Raw genomic sequence first — 13,867 nt, 5'->3', positions numbered from 1 at the left:
CGGGCCGGGAGCCCCCCCCCCCCCCCCGGGCCGGGAGCCCCCCCCCCCCCCCCCGGGCCGGGAGCCCCCCCCCCCCCCCCGGGCCGGGAGCCCCGCCCCCCCCCCGGGCCGGGAGCCCCCCCCCGGGCCGGGAGCCCCGCCCCCCCCGGGAGCCCCACCCACTAATGTGCACGGACGTCATACTAGAGCCACGCCCCCATTCATCAGGTTTGCGCAACGGGAAAATTAGGAAGACCAGGAACCTGTCCAACTCCATTATCCCAGAATTCCCACTCTTTTTCCCGGACTTTCCACTCATTATCCCGGAATTTCTGCTCATTATCCCGGAATTCCTGCTCATTATCCTGGAATTCCCACTCTTTTTCCCGGACTTTCCACTCATTATCCCGGAATTCCTGCTCATTATCCCAGAATTCCCACTCATTAGCACTGATGTCCCACTCAATATCTCAGAATTCCCATTCACTATCCTGGAATTCCCGCTCATTATCCCGGATTTCTTACCCACCATCCCGGAATTCCCACTAATTATCCTTGGATTCCTGCTCATTATATAATTCCCACTCACTATCCCGGAATTCCCGCTGACTATCCTGTAATTCCCGCTCACTATCCTGGAATTCCCACTCATTATCCAGGAATTCCCACTCAGTACCCCATAAGTCCCAGTCGTTATCCCAGAATTCCCATTCTTTGTCCCGGAATTCCCATTCTCTATCCCAGGGAGGCCCACTCAGTATTCCGGATTTCCCACTAACTTTCCCGGAATTCCCTATGATTTTCCCGGAATTCCCAGTCACAAACGTGGAATTCCCGCTCATTACCCCGGAATTCCCAAAAACTATCCTGGAAATAACACTCATAAGCCCGGAATTCTTCCCACAACCCTGGAATTCATACTAATTATCCTGGAATTCCCACTCAGTAGCACGGATGTCCCACTCAATATCTCAAAATTCCCATTCACTATCCTGGAATTCCCGCTCATTATCCCGGAATTCCCACTCGCTATCCTGGAATTCCCACTCATTATCCAGGAATTCCCACTCAGTACCCCAGAAGTCCCAGTCATTATCCCAGAATTCCCATTCTCTGTCCCGGAATTCCCACTCTCTATCCCAGGGATTCCCACTCACTATTCCGGAATTCCCACTCACTTTCCCGGAATTCCCTATGGTTTTCCTGGAATTCCCACTCACAATCGTGGAATTCCCGCTCATTACCCTGGAATTCCCACTCACTAACCTGGAATTCCTTCTCACATCTCGGAATTCCCACTCACTATGCCGGAATTCCCATTCACTAACCTGGAATTCCTACTCACTATCTCGGAATTCCCACTCACTATCCCGGAATTCCCACTCATCTTCCCGGAATTCCCACTCACTATCCTGGAATTCACGCTCATTAGCCCGGAATTCCTTCTCACTATCTCGGAATTCATACTAATTATCCCAGAATTCCGACTCATTATCCCGGAATTCCCAATCACTATCTCTCAATTCCCACTCACTATCCTGGAATTCACGCTTATTTCCCCAGAATTCCCACTCATTATCACAGATTTCCCACCCACTATCCCGGAATTCATACTCATTATCCCGGAATTCCATACGAACGTAAGAAGTAGGAGCAGGAGTAGGCCATCTGGCCGCTCGAGCCTGTTTGCTATTCAATGAGATCATGGCTGATCTTTTGTGGACTCAGCTCCACTTTCCGGCCCGAACACCATAACCCTTAATCCCTTTATTCTTCAAAATACTATCTGTCTTTACCGTAAAAACATTTAATGAAGGAGCCTCAACTGCTTCACTGGACAAGGAATTGCATAGATTCACAACCCTTTGGGTGAAGAAGTTCCTCCTAAACTCAGTTCTAAATCTACTTCCCCTTATTTTGAGGCTATGCCCCCTTGTTCTGCTTTCACCCGCCAGTGGAAACAACCTGTCCGCATCTATCCTATCTATTCCCTTCATAATTTTATATGTTTCTATAAGATTCCGCCCCCCCCCCCCCCCCCGCATCCTTCTAAATTCCAACGAGTACAGTCCCAGTCTACTCAACCTCTCCTTGTAATCCAACCCCTTCAACTCTGGGATTAACCTAGTGAATCTCCTCTGCACACCCTCCAGCGCCAGTACATCCTTTCTCGGGTAAGGAGACCAAAACTGAACACAATACTCCAGGTGTGGCCTCACTAACACCTTATACAATTACAGCATAACCTCCCTAGTCTTAAACTCCATCCCTCTAGCAATGAAGGACAAATTTCCATTTGCCTTCTTAATCACCTGTTGCACCTGTAAACCAACTTTTGCGACTCAAGCACTAGCATACCCAGTACAGCGGCATTTATTAATATTTTATCATTTAGAGCGACACAAGATGGCGACCACCGGGAGTAAGACTGTAACAGTTCCACGCAATTTCCGTCTTTTGGAAGAGCTAGAAGATGGCCAGAAGGGGGCAAGTGATGGGACAGTAAGTTGGGGACATGAAGATGATGAAGATATGACACTTCCAAGGTGGATAGGGATGATTATTGGACCCGCAAGAACAATTTATGAACACCGCATGTACAGCCTTAAAATAGACTGTGGTCCTAGATATCCAGAGGCAGCACCACATGTTAGATTTGTAACAAAAATAAATATGAATGGAGTAATTAGTTCCAATGAAACGGTGGATCCAAAAAGCATATCAGTCCTAGCTAAATGGCAGAATTCATATAGTATCAAAGCTGTTCTGACGGAACTTCGGCGTTAAATGATGTGTAAAGAAAACGGAAAACTCGCTCAGCCCCCAGAAGGACAAAGTTACAGCAATTAATCTGGAATTGTACCTCCCACTATTCAAGCTTACTTCATTCTCCACTGTAGTATTTTTTTTCTAGGCGCATCTTGTAGATCTCAAAGTACTGGGAAAATAAATCCCATTTAAAAAGCAATTAATCTTAATACTGTAAATGTAAGCCAATACTAATTGTTTTTGTTGGACAAAGTTGTATGATAACACAAATAATCTTGCGTGTAACCACTGTATACACAGTAGAATCTTTGTCGTCAGGAATTATCTATTGAAATTAGTACTGTTGAGACCAATGTGGCACATTTAGCTAAAGCTGTGAATATGCACATCACACAGACACTTGCTGCAGGTTTCGCCTTTAAATTATTGTCCCTTCGCAATAGTATTAAAGCTCAGGACTATTTATTAGAGTCAAAACACAAAGGTTGGAACGATCAGTGCAATATTGTTTTCTGGTCTTCATCTGCCAATGGGATTTATCTTGCTTTCGGAGCCAATCTTTCCTTTGTGCTGTCTCTAGTAAATGCTGAACACGGCTGATGTATTTTGGACCACAAACCTGCGTTTGCTGTAATGTGGATGCAAGCTACATGTATAACTATTTGGTGTATCCAGGACTTTTTTGACATTCATGTTTGTACAACGCCACATTTTAAAGCAGCGGGTATCACCACAACTCTTAAACAACCATCGTTTCCATTAAAAGCCTATTTTGTTGAAAAAAGTGTTTAAGATATTAGATGTATGGATATAACAGTCTCAGAAATTAAAGAATTTAACATAACTTAAAAAAATATATATATATTTTATCATTTAAATAATAATCCCTTTTGCTGTTATTCCTACCAAAATGGATAACCTCACATTTGTCAACATTGTATTCCATCTGCTAGACCCTAGCCCATTCACTTAACCTATCCAAATCCCTCTGCAGACTTCTGGTATCCTCTGCACTTTTTGCTTTACCACTCATCTTAGTGTCGTCTGCAAACTTGGACACATTGCACTTGATCCCCAACTCCAAATAATCTATGTAAATTGTGAACAATTGTGGGCCCAACACTATACCCTGAGGGACACCACTAGCTACTGATTGCCAACCAGAGAAACACCCATTAATCCCCACTCTTTGCTTTCTATTAATTAACCAATCCTCTATCCATGCTATTACTTTACCCTTAATGCCATGCATCTTTATCTTATGCAGCAACCTTTTGTGTGGCACCTTGTCAAAAGCTTTCTGGAAATCCAGATATACCACATCCGTTGGCTCCCTGTTATCTACCGCACTGGTAATGTCCCTCAAAAAATTCCACTAAATTAGTTAGGCACGGCCTGCCCTTTATGAACCCATGCTGCGTCTGTCCAATGGGACAATTTCTATCCAGATGCCTCGCTATTTCTTCCTTAATGATAGATTCCAGCATCTTCCCTACTACCAAAGTTAACCCAACTGGCCCATAATTTCCTGCTTTCTGCCTACCTCCTTTTTTAAACAGTGGTGTCACGTTTGCTAATTTCCAATCCACCGGGACCACCCTAGAGTCTAGTGAATTTTGGTAAATTATCACTAGTGCATTTGCAATTTCCTTAGCCATCTCTTTTAGCACTCTGGGATGCATTCCATCAGGGCCAGGAGACTTGTCTACCTTTAGCCCCATTAGCTTGCCCATCACTACCTCCTTAGTGATAACAATTCTCCCAAGGTCCTCACCTGTCATAGCCTCATTTCTATCAGTCACTGGCATGTTATTTGTGTCTTCCACTGTGAAGACTGACCCAAAAAATCTGTTCAGTTCCTCAGCCATTTCCTCATCTCCCATTTTTGTTTTATATATTTGTAGAAACTTTTACTATCTGTTTTTATATTCTGAGCAAGTTTACTCATAATCTATTTTACTCTTCTTTATAGTTTTTTTTAGTAGCTTTCTGTTGCCCCCTAAAGATTTCCCAGTCCTCTAGTCTCCCACTAATCTTTGCCACTTTGTATGCCTTTTCCTTCAATTTGATACTCTCCCTTACTTCCTTAGATATCCATGGTGGATTTTCCCTCTTTCTACCGTCCTTCCTTTTTGTTGGTATAAACCATTGCTGAGCACTATGAAAAATCGCTTGGAAGGTTCTCCACTGTTCCTCAACTGTTTCACCATAAAGTCTTTGCTCCCAGTCTACCTTAGCTCGTTCTTCTCTCATCCCATTGTAATCTCCTTTGCTTAAACACAAAACACTAGTGTTCCCACTCACTATCCCGGAATTGCCGCTCATTATCCTGGAATTCCTGCTCATGATCCCAGAATTCCCACTCACTACCCCGGAATTCCCGCTCACTATCCCAGAATTCCCACTCACTACCCTGGAATTCCCACTCACTACCCCAGAATTGCCAGTCATTAACCTGGAATTCCCACTCATTATCCCAGAATTCCCACTCAAAACCCGGTATTCCCACTCACTATCCCAGAATTCACATTCACTATCCCAAAATCCCTCTCTCTATCCCAGGGATTCTCATTCACTATCATGGAATTCCCACTCATTTTCCTGGAATTCCTACTCACTATTCCAGAATTCCCACTCGTTAACCCAGAATTTCCTCTCACTGTCCCGGAATTCCCTCTCATTATGCTGAAATTTCCGATCATTATGACGGAATTCCCACTCACTATCCTGGAATTCCCACTCACTTTCCAGAATTCCCACCCACTATCCTGAAATTCCCACTCACTATACTGGAATTACCGCTCATTATCCCTGGAATTCCTGCTCACTATCCCGGAATTCCCGCTCATTATGGATTGGATTGGATTTGTTTATTGTCACGTGTACCGAGGTACAGTGAAAAATATTTTTCTGCGAGCAGCTCAACAGATCATTAAGTACATGGGAACAAAAGTGAATAAAGAAAATACATAATAGGGCAACACAAGATATACAATGTAACTACACAACACCAGCATCGGGTGAAGCATACAGGTTGTACTGTTAATGGGGGCAGTCCAGAAGGTAGTCATTTAGGAGTCTGGTAACAATGGGGAAGAAGCTGTTTCTGAGTCTGTTTGTGCGTGTTCTCAGACTTCTGTATCTCCTGCCCGATGGAAGAAGTTGGATGAGTGAGTAAGCCGGGTGGGAGGGGTCTTTGATTATGCTGCCCGCTTTCCCCAGGCAGCAGGAGGTGTAGATGGAGTCAATGGATGGGAGGCAGGTTTGTGTGATGGACTGGGCGGTGTTCACGACTCTCTGAAGTTCCTTGCGGTCCCGGGCCGAGCAGTTGCCATACCAGGCTGTGATGCAGCCAGATAGGATGCTTTCTATAGTGCATCTGTAAAAGTTGGTAAGGGTTAATGTGGACATTCCAAATTTCCTTAGTTTCCTGAGGAAGTATAGGCGCTGTTGTGTTTTCTTGGTGGTAGCGTCGACGTAGGTGGACCAGGACAGATTTTTGGAGATGTGCACCCCTAGGAATTTGAAACTGCTAACCATCTCCACCTCAGCCCCGTTGATGCTGACAGGGGTGTGTACAGTACTTTGCTTCCTGAAGTCAATGACCAGCTCTTTAGTTTTGCTGGCATTGAGGGAGAGATTGTTGTCACTGCACCACTCCACTAGGTTCTCAATATCCCTCCTGTATTCTGACTCATCATTATTCGAGATTCGGCCCACTACTTATCCCAGAATTCCCACTCACTACCCAGAATTCCCACACACTACCCCAGAATTCCCGCTCATTAACCCAGATGTCCTGCTCGTTACCCGGAATTCCCGATCATTGTCCCGGAATTCCCACTCACTATGCCGGAATTCCCATTCATTATCCAAGAATTCCCACTCACTATCCCAGAATTCCCACTCAATATCCTGGAATTCCCACTCATTATCCCGGAATGCCCATTCACTATCCCAGGAATTCCCACTCATCATCCCAGAATTCCCACTCATCATCCCAGGGATTCCCATTCTCTATCCCAGGGATTCCCATTCACTATCCCAGGGATTAGCACTCTTATCCCAGGAATTCCCAGTGACTATCCCAGGGATTCCCACTCTTATCCCAGGAATTCACACTCTCATCCAAGAGCTCCCACTCTTATCCCAGGGATTTACACTCAGGGATTAATTTATTATCCCAGTATAATAGGAGTGGGAAAACCTAGGATAATGGGAATCCCTGGAATAAGGGTGGGTATATCCCACCCCGTGGCAATGATGCCCCATAATGGGAAAGATTTAACAATCCAATTGTTTGTCTCCACATCCGTTCCTCATATCGATCTGTGCAAAGCAGAACTTCCCATCTTTACCATCCCCCAGTTTGAACTCACACCCCCTTCATCTAACTCCACCATCTAATTTCAAAAGATATTCCCAAATGGTATTGTCCCTTCCTTAAACTAAGTCCTCACCCTGTTCAAAAGAAGAATCACCCCCTTTCTGTCAATCATCTTCATTACTTTGCAGACCTTAATCAATTCATCCCCCTCTTCAAGGGACCCAGACTCGCCTTGAGAACTTAGTTCCTTTGTCCCAAGTATCATCCCTTTGAATCATTGCTGGACTTACTCAGAGCTGATTTGGAGATTCGGGATCCACCTCTACCGTAAAATAGATTTACATCACTAAGGCACCTACCTACCTGACTTAACATTAACTGACAGAGTGGAAAATAGAGCTATTAATCAGACCCCCCCCAGCAGAATGAGGTCTAAAGATAGATGAGGAGAAGTTGCGCAACATGACCAATAGCAGCTCACTACATTATAATGCTATAGAAACACTTGGGGGCACTTTAATGATAATTAAAAGACCTGCATCAAGTATTCACTGCCAACATTGATTATTGTGCAGAGACTGGACTCATTGGAGCAGAGCTTTGGGGGACATTTCATAGATCTGTTCATAGTCACAAAGGGTTTTGGGAGGCAGGAAAAACTGTTTCCAGTGAAGAGGAATGATAACCAGAGGACATGGTTAAAACGAGAAAATGAATCAAAGGGGAGATACGGGGAAAATATTGCCACAGCGATCCCCGATGATCTGGAACACGCTGCAGATTCAATAACTTTCAAAAGGGAATTGGATAAGGAGTTGAAAGGTAAAACATTTGCAGGGTTATGGGACTAATTGTATAGCGTCTTCAAAAGGCCAGCAGAAGCACAATGGGCCAAATGGCCTTCTTTGATGTTACAAGATTCTCTTGGTGCGAAATACCAATAATTGCCGTACAAAGTTCCTTTGTCCATATTAGGTACATCACGTTAAGTGTTCTAACTATTCAATAGCTGAGCGAAGCAGTGTGCAAGTCCATCAGGGAACCAGTCTGCCCTTACTAATTGGTGCAGGCTACAACAAGTGCTCTGAATCTTCAAACAGGCTACAGAAGCAAAGGAAGAGTCACATTAGCCCTGACCTAGTCATTAGCAGAACAGTTGGACAGACTGGTAGGCGACATTTTACAGGTGGACAGGAGGTATGCGGAGTCTCCGGATGACGGGCTTCTGAAAGAGCGTCAGATACTGCAGCTAGAATTTGGGCTCCAGTCCACAGGCAAGGCAGAGGGACAGCTGAGGAGGGTAAAGGGGGTGGTGTATGAATACGGGGAAAAAGCCAGCAGGATGCTGGCACACCAGCTGAGGAAACAGAAGGCAGTGAGAGAGATTGGGAAAGTAAAGGATGCGGGGGGGGGGGGGGGGGGGGGGGGGCGGTTCTGGATCCAGCGGGGATGAACGACGTGTTTCGAGAGTTTTATGGTAAATTGTATAAATCGGAAACCCCCCAGCCGGGGAGGAGGGTATGAAGCAATTTTTGGGGGGGGGCGCTGGAGTTCCCGAGGATAGATGAGGAGTTGGCTGAGGATTTGGGAGCCCCAATCGGTCTTGGGGAGGTTGTAGATGGATTGGGGGCAATGCAATCGGGTATAGCCCCAGGACCAGACGGATACCCGGTCGAATTCCACAAAAAGGTTTTCCGGGCTGTTGGGGCGGCTCCTGGTAAAGGTTTTTAATGAGTCGAAGGAGTTGTGAGTGCTCTCCCCAACGTTATCGCAGGCATCGATTTCCCTTATTCTGAAGCGGGAAAGGCCGATCTCCCTGCTAAATGTGGATGTGAAATTGCAGGCAAATATCCTGGCCACACGCGTAGAGGATTGTGTTCCGGGGGTAATAGGGGAGGACCAGACGGGATTTGTGAAGGGACAACACCTGACGTTGAATATAAGACAGCTCCCAAATGTGATAATGATGTCTGCGGAGGGAAGCGAGGTCGCGGTGGTGGTGTCCATGATGCAGAGAAGGCCTTTGATCGGGTGGAGTGGAGGTAACTGTGGGATGCCCTGGGAAGATTTGGGTTCAAGCAGGGATTCGTGGATTGGGTCTGATTGCTATATCAGGCACGGGTCGCGAATGTGAGGACAAACTGGGTTTGATCAGAATGTTTAGCCTGTGCCGAGGGACGAGACTCTCCCCACGACTATTTTTATTAATTACTACTGGATGGCTAATATTCCGATGGTTAGGTAGTGGGGGGAGGGGTCGGTGTGGGAGCGGGTAGAGGCGGCATCCTGTAAGGGCGCGGGTTTGAAGGCTTTGTTAACGGCACCTCTGTCATTCTCGCCGGCTCGGTACTCCACAAGCCCAGTGGTGGTGGCAGCCCTGAGGGTGTGGGGGCAATGGAGGCAGCACATGAGACTGGAGTGGGCGTCAGTGTGGTCACCGATCTGTGACAATCACCAGTTCGCTCGGGGGGGAGGGGGCTGGACGAATAAGGACAGTTCAAACAAGTTCACTCCCCTTACAAATTTGCAGATGTGAAATGTCAGGCCAGAATTCCCTGTGCTTTACTGGGCAACAGTACCACCCAGAACTGCCCTGAATCATCTGCATTCACCCCTGCACGGAGTTGGTTGCTCTGGTCCAGGCCAATAGCTGCTGCTGTTAACTTCAGAGTTCCATTAGCAGTGGAACGATCATCCAAGGCTTCAATCAACATCTTCCCCAAAACACTGCTCCTCCTTTCCAGACCTGCTGATTGGACATTGCTGGCTGGGCCAGCATTTATTACCCATCCCTGAGGACATTGGAGAACCAACCACACTGCTGTGGATCTGGAGTCACATGTAGGTAGGTGACAGATTTCCTTCCCTGAAGGACATTTAATCAACCAGATGGGTTTTTACCACAATCGACTATGGTTTCATGGTCATCATTAGACTTTTAGTTCCAGGTATTTTATTTAATTTATTCCCCATGTTCGGATTCAAACCCGGATCACCAGAGCATTCCCCTGGACCTCTGGAAGAATTAAAATCACCACAGTCCCAGATGACCATAGGCTGCTTTCCCCTTTGAAGGGGAGAGGTGACTGGTGGTGACTTAACTGAGGGTCACCACACCTCAGGCGAGGGGCAAGATTGAGAATAACATCAGCTGGTACAGGAATTGAACCCGTGATGTTGGCCTAGCTCTGCATCACAAACCAGCTGTCCAGCCAATTGAGCTACATTGATCCTGTAATATAATCTCTGGATTACTAGTCCAGTGACAATAGCACTACGCCACTGCCTCCCCCTCATTCTCATCCAGCACATCTCCGGGGAAAATGCAAGGTTTTATTTAAAAGGGAGTTGGATGAAGACACTGGGTAGGTCTGTTGGCCATCCCTGGTGAACAGCTTTAACACTCCATGCGAAAAGGTTTCTTGGTTGGGATACTGAAAAGCAATCCATGCCTGTGGAAGAAGACATCAGCACCAAAAGAAAATTTCCTAAAACTTAATGCTGCATAAATGAATTCAGCTGCAAAATGTACAAGAACAATACAGCTTCCACCACGAGGACACATTACAACATTTCTCTGTACGAGCAAGTGGAATGGATCTTCCGACACGCCAAATATCGCCACCTCCGGACTCAGAGCTACCCTGCGCCCAGAATGTCGGACATTGTGATGATATGCAGAAGCAATCTTGTATATAATAATGTATATAACATCCGACCAGCAGGTGGCAGTGTAAACCTACCATGTGACTCTGTGCCTCGGGAGTAAGCCGTGTTGGTGGATAGATGTATTTTGCAGTAGCTCAATAATTATTAGTTAGTGTTAGTAGTATGTTTATTCCAGTTATCTTTTTTTTAAATTTAGAGTACCCAATTATTTTTTCCAATTAAGGGGCAATTTTAGCGTGGCCAATCCACCTACTCTGCACATCTTTTGGGTTGTGGGGGTGAGACCCACGCAGACACGGGGAGAATGTGCAAACTCCTCACGGACAGTGACCCAGAGCCGGGATTCGAACCCGGGTCCTCAGCGCCGTAGGCAGCAATGCTAACCACTGTGCCACCGTGCTGCCCATATTCCAGTTATCTTTACCACAGATTTGTTTTATAATAAATTATTTTAATTAGTCAAGAACTAGATGTTCTGTAGTGCATCATTCCTATCGGCCAGTGCACAAGAACATGACAGACATTACATCCCAAAACCCCTCAACCTCGGACAAGCCCAAAATATATGCAGGTGGTGCACTGCCCCCCCCCCCCGCCCCCCCTGCCCTGCCCCCCGCCCCTCCCGCCCTGCCCCCCGCCCCGCCCTGCCCCCCGCCCCGCCCCCACCCCCAACTCCATTCCCGAAAGGAACCGGCTCATCCTGAAGACCGTCTTGTAGGCTCTGTGCACCATCTTGATCTGGATGAGGCTTAACCTTGCCAACGACGAGGAAACAGGGCTTCCCTCCACATCCCAGCCCCTATCTCTCCCTCCCACTTGTGTCCGACCTCCTCCACAGGAGCCCTCCCTCTCCCCCAACTCTCCATATATATCCGCCACTCTCCCCTCCCCAATATCATCCTCGAACAACAGCTTGTCTTACGGCACTGGAGGTGGCAGCTCTGGAAGGGGCAGCACCTCTTCTCTAGCAGTCCCTCAGGTACCTGAACCTGTTTCCCTCAGGCAACTGATAACCTCCTCAAGGCCTGCAAACTTTCCTCTCCCAAACAAATTCCTGAAGTGCTCTATCCCCACCTACCACCACCTCGGAACCTCGTGTCCAGCCCCTGCGGCACAAACCTATGGTTGTCACATATCGGTGCTCACAGCGACATGCCTTACAATCCGAAGTGTTGCCTACGCTGGTTCCAAACCCTCAACACTGATACCACCACCGGACTCACCGAGTACTGGACCGGCGAGAGCGGCAGGGGCACCAACAACAGTGCCCTCAAACTGGTCCCCCTACACAACACCACCCACACTAGCAGAGAATGGTTTCGATCCAGCGAGCTCTGGGTTATGGGCCCAGCACGCTTCCGCTGCGGCACTCTGCTCCATGTTCAACACCACCTACACAACGACACCTCCTCCAACACCCATTCCCTAACCATTGTGATATTTGCTGCCCGGGAGTCATTCAACTGGTTCAGCAAAGCCACCCCTCCCCCCCCTTAGGTTTAAGGTGCGAGGGGCAAGGTTTAGAGGAGATGTACGAGGCAAGTTCTTTACACAGAGGGTAGTGGGTGCCTGGAACTCGCTGCCGGAGGAGGTGGTGGAAGCAGGGACGATAGTGATGTTTAAGCGGCGTCTTGACAAATACATGAATAGGATGGGAATAGAGGGATACGGTCCCAGGAAGTGTAGAAGATTTTAGTTTAGACGAGCAGCATGGTCGGCGCAGGCTTGGAGGGCCGAAGGGCCTGTTCCTGTGCTGTACTTTTCTTTGTTCTTTGTTGTTCTCTATCGTCAGTGCAAAAAGCAGAGGGGAGAGCATGCATCGCTGCCTCGTCTCCCAGTGTCGCACAATATACTCCAAACTATCCTATTCGTCCAGACACTAGCTTTCGGCGCTGTATACAACAGCCAAACCCAAACTGACAACACCTCCAACAATATGCCCACTCAAAAGCCTTCTCCGCAACCATTGCCACCACTTCCTGCCCCTCCCAGCGCATCATAATGTTAAGCAGCCTGCGTACATTCACCAACAGCTGTCACTTCTTCACGAAGCCCCGTCTGGTCTCCTCCCATCACCCCCGGCACACAATCCTCGATTTGCAACGCCAACACCTATGCCAACAACTTTGCATCCACATTTAACAGCGAAATCGGGCGGTACAACCCACACTGCTTCTGGTCTTTCTCCTTCTTTAAAATCAGTGGTACGGACGCCTGTGACCATGCGGGGGTGGGAATTGATTCATTATACATCCCAACAAGCACAGGCCCCAGCTCCCACCCAAACTGCTTATAAAGCTCAGCTGGAAATCCAATCTCGACCCGCTGCCTTCCCCGCCTGCATTGAACCCAGACAGTCCATGACCACCCTCCTTCAACTCTCTCGCTGTCGCTGAAACCCTCAGGAACCTCGGGCACAACCGGAGTAAGCTAGGATCCCGAACCGTATTGAAATCTCTTCCCATGTCTTCTGGTGGCAGCCATGGTCTGAGTGGTCTCGCACAGAGCAGCTCCTGCTCAAAGGCGTAGAACCAAGCCCTTTTTCCAAAAACGGGAGAAATTTTGACGGGCAAGTGTAGCTGAGGAGAAGTTCCCTCTGGGTGTGTCATGTCCGCTGGTTACCAAACCCGGCAGAAGGTGAAAGACCTGGCCAAGGACTTGGAAGAGATCTGTGGTCCAGCAGTGGACAGATGGGGAGGAGTCAGAGCAGGCTGGAAGGTCCCCAGATGGAAAGGTTGATGGCCTTCATCATGGAAGGATTCCGCCAACAAAGAAAGGAGATGCAAGAGGCCCGATCGAAGGGCATCAAAGGGGCTGTGGCACCTCTGAAGGGCTCAATGGAGAGGGTCGAGAAGTGTTTGCAGATCCAGGAGGTGGAGAGGGTGTCAGCCCACAGTGACCAGGTGGTGGCATTGGAGGAGGAGCTGGGGCTCCTGGGAGCCCTTTGCAAGACACTGAGAGCAGAACAGGTCAGGAAGGCAGAACCTGCGCATTGCTGGCCTGCCTGAAGGCGTGGAAGGCCTGAATGCCATGAGATACGTTTCCAGGATGCTGGCAGGGCTCCTGGCAGAGGGGGTGTTGGACAAGGCCCCAGAGGTAGACAGAGCGCACAGGTCTCAGAGG

At 47.8% G+C, this 13,867-nt stretch overlaps 1 pseudogene; it reads left to right on the top strand.

The window, feature by feature from the left end:
• Positions 1-2,380: 2,380 nt before the first annotated feature.
• Positions 2,381-2,921, top strand: LOC119979533 (annotated as a pseudogene).
• The last annotated feature ends 10,946 nt before the right edge of the window (positions 2,922-13,867 follow it).

This window comes from Scyliorhinus canicula, chromosome 2, assembly GCF_902713615.1.
Source record: "Scyliorhinus canicula chromosome 2, sScyCan1.1, whole genome shotgun sequence".
Taxonomy (NCBI): Eukaryota; Metazoa; Chordata; class Chondrichthyes; order Carcharhiniformes; family Scyliorhinidae; genus Scyliorhinus; species Scyliorhinus canicula.
This window is presented reverse-complemented; position numbering and strand designations above follow the sequence as displayed.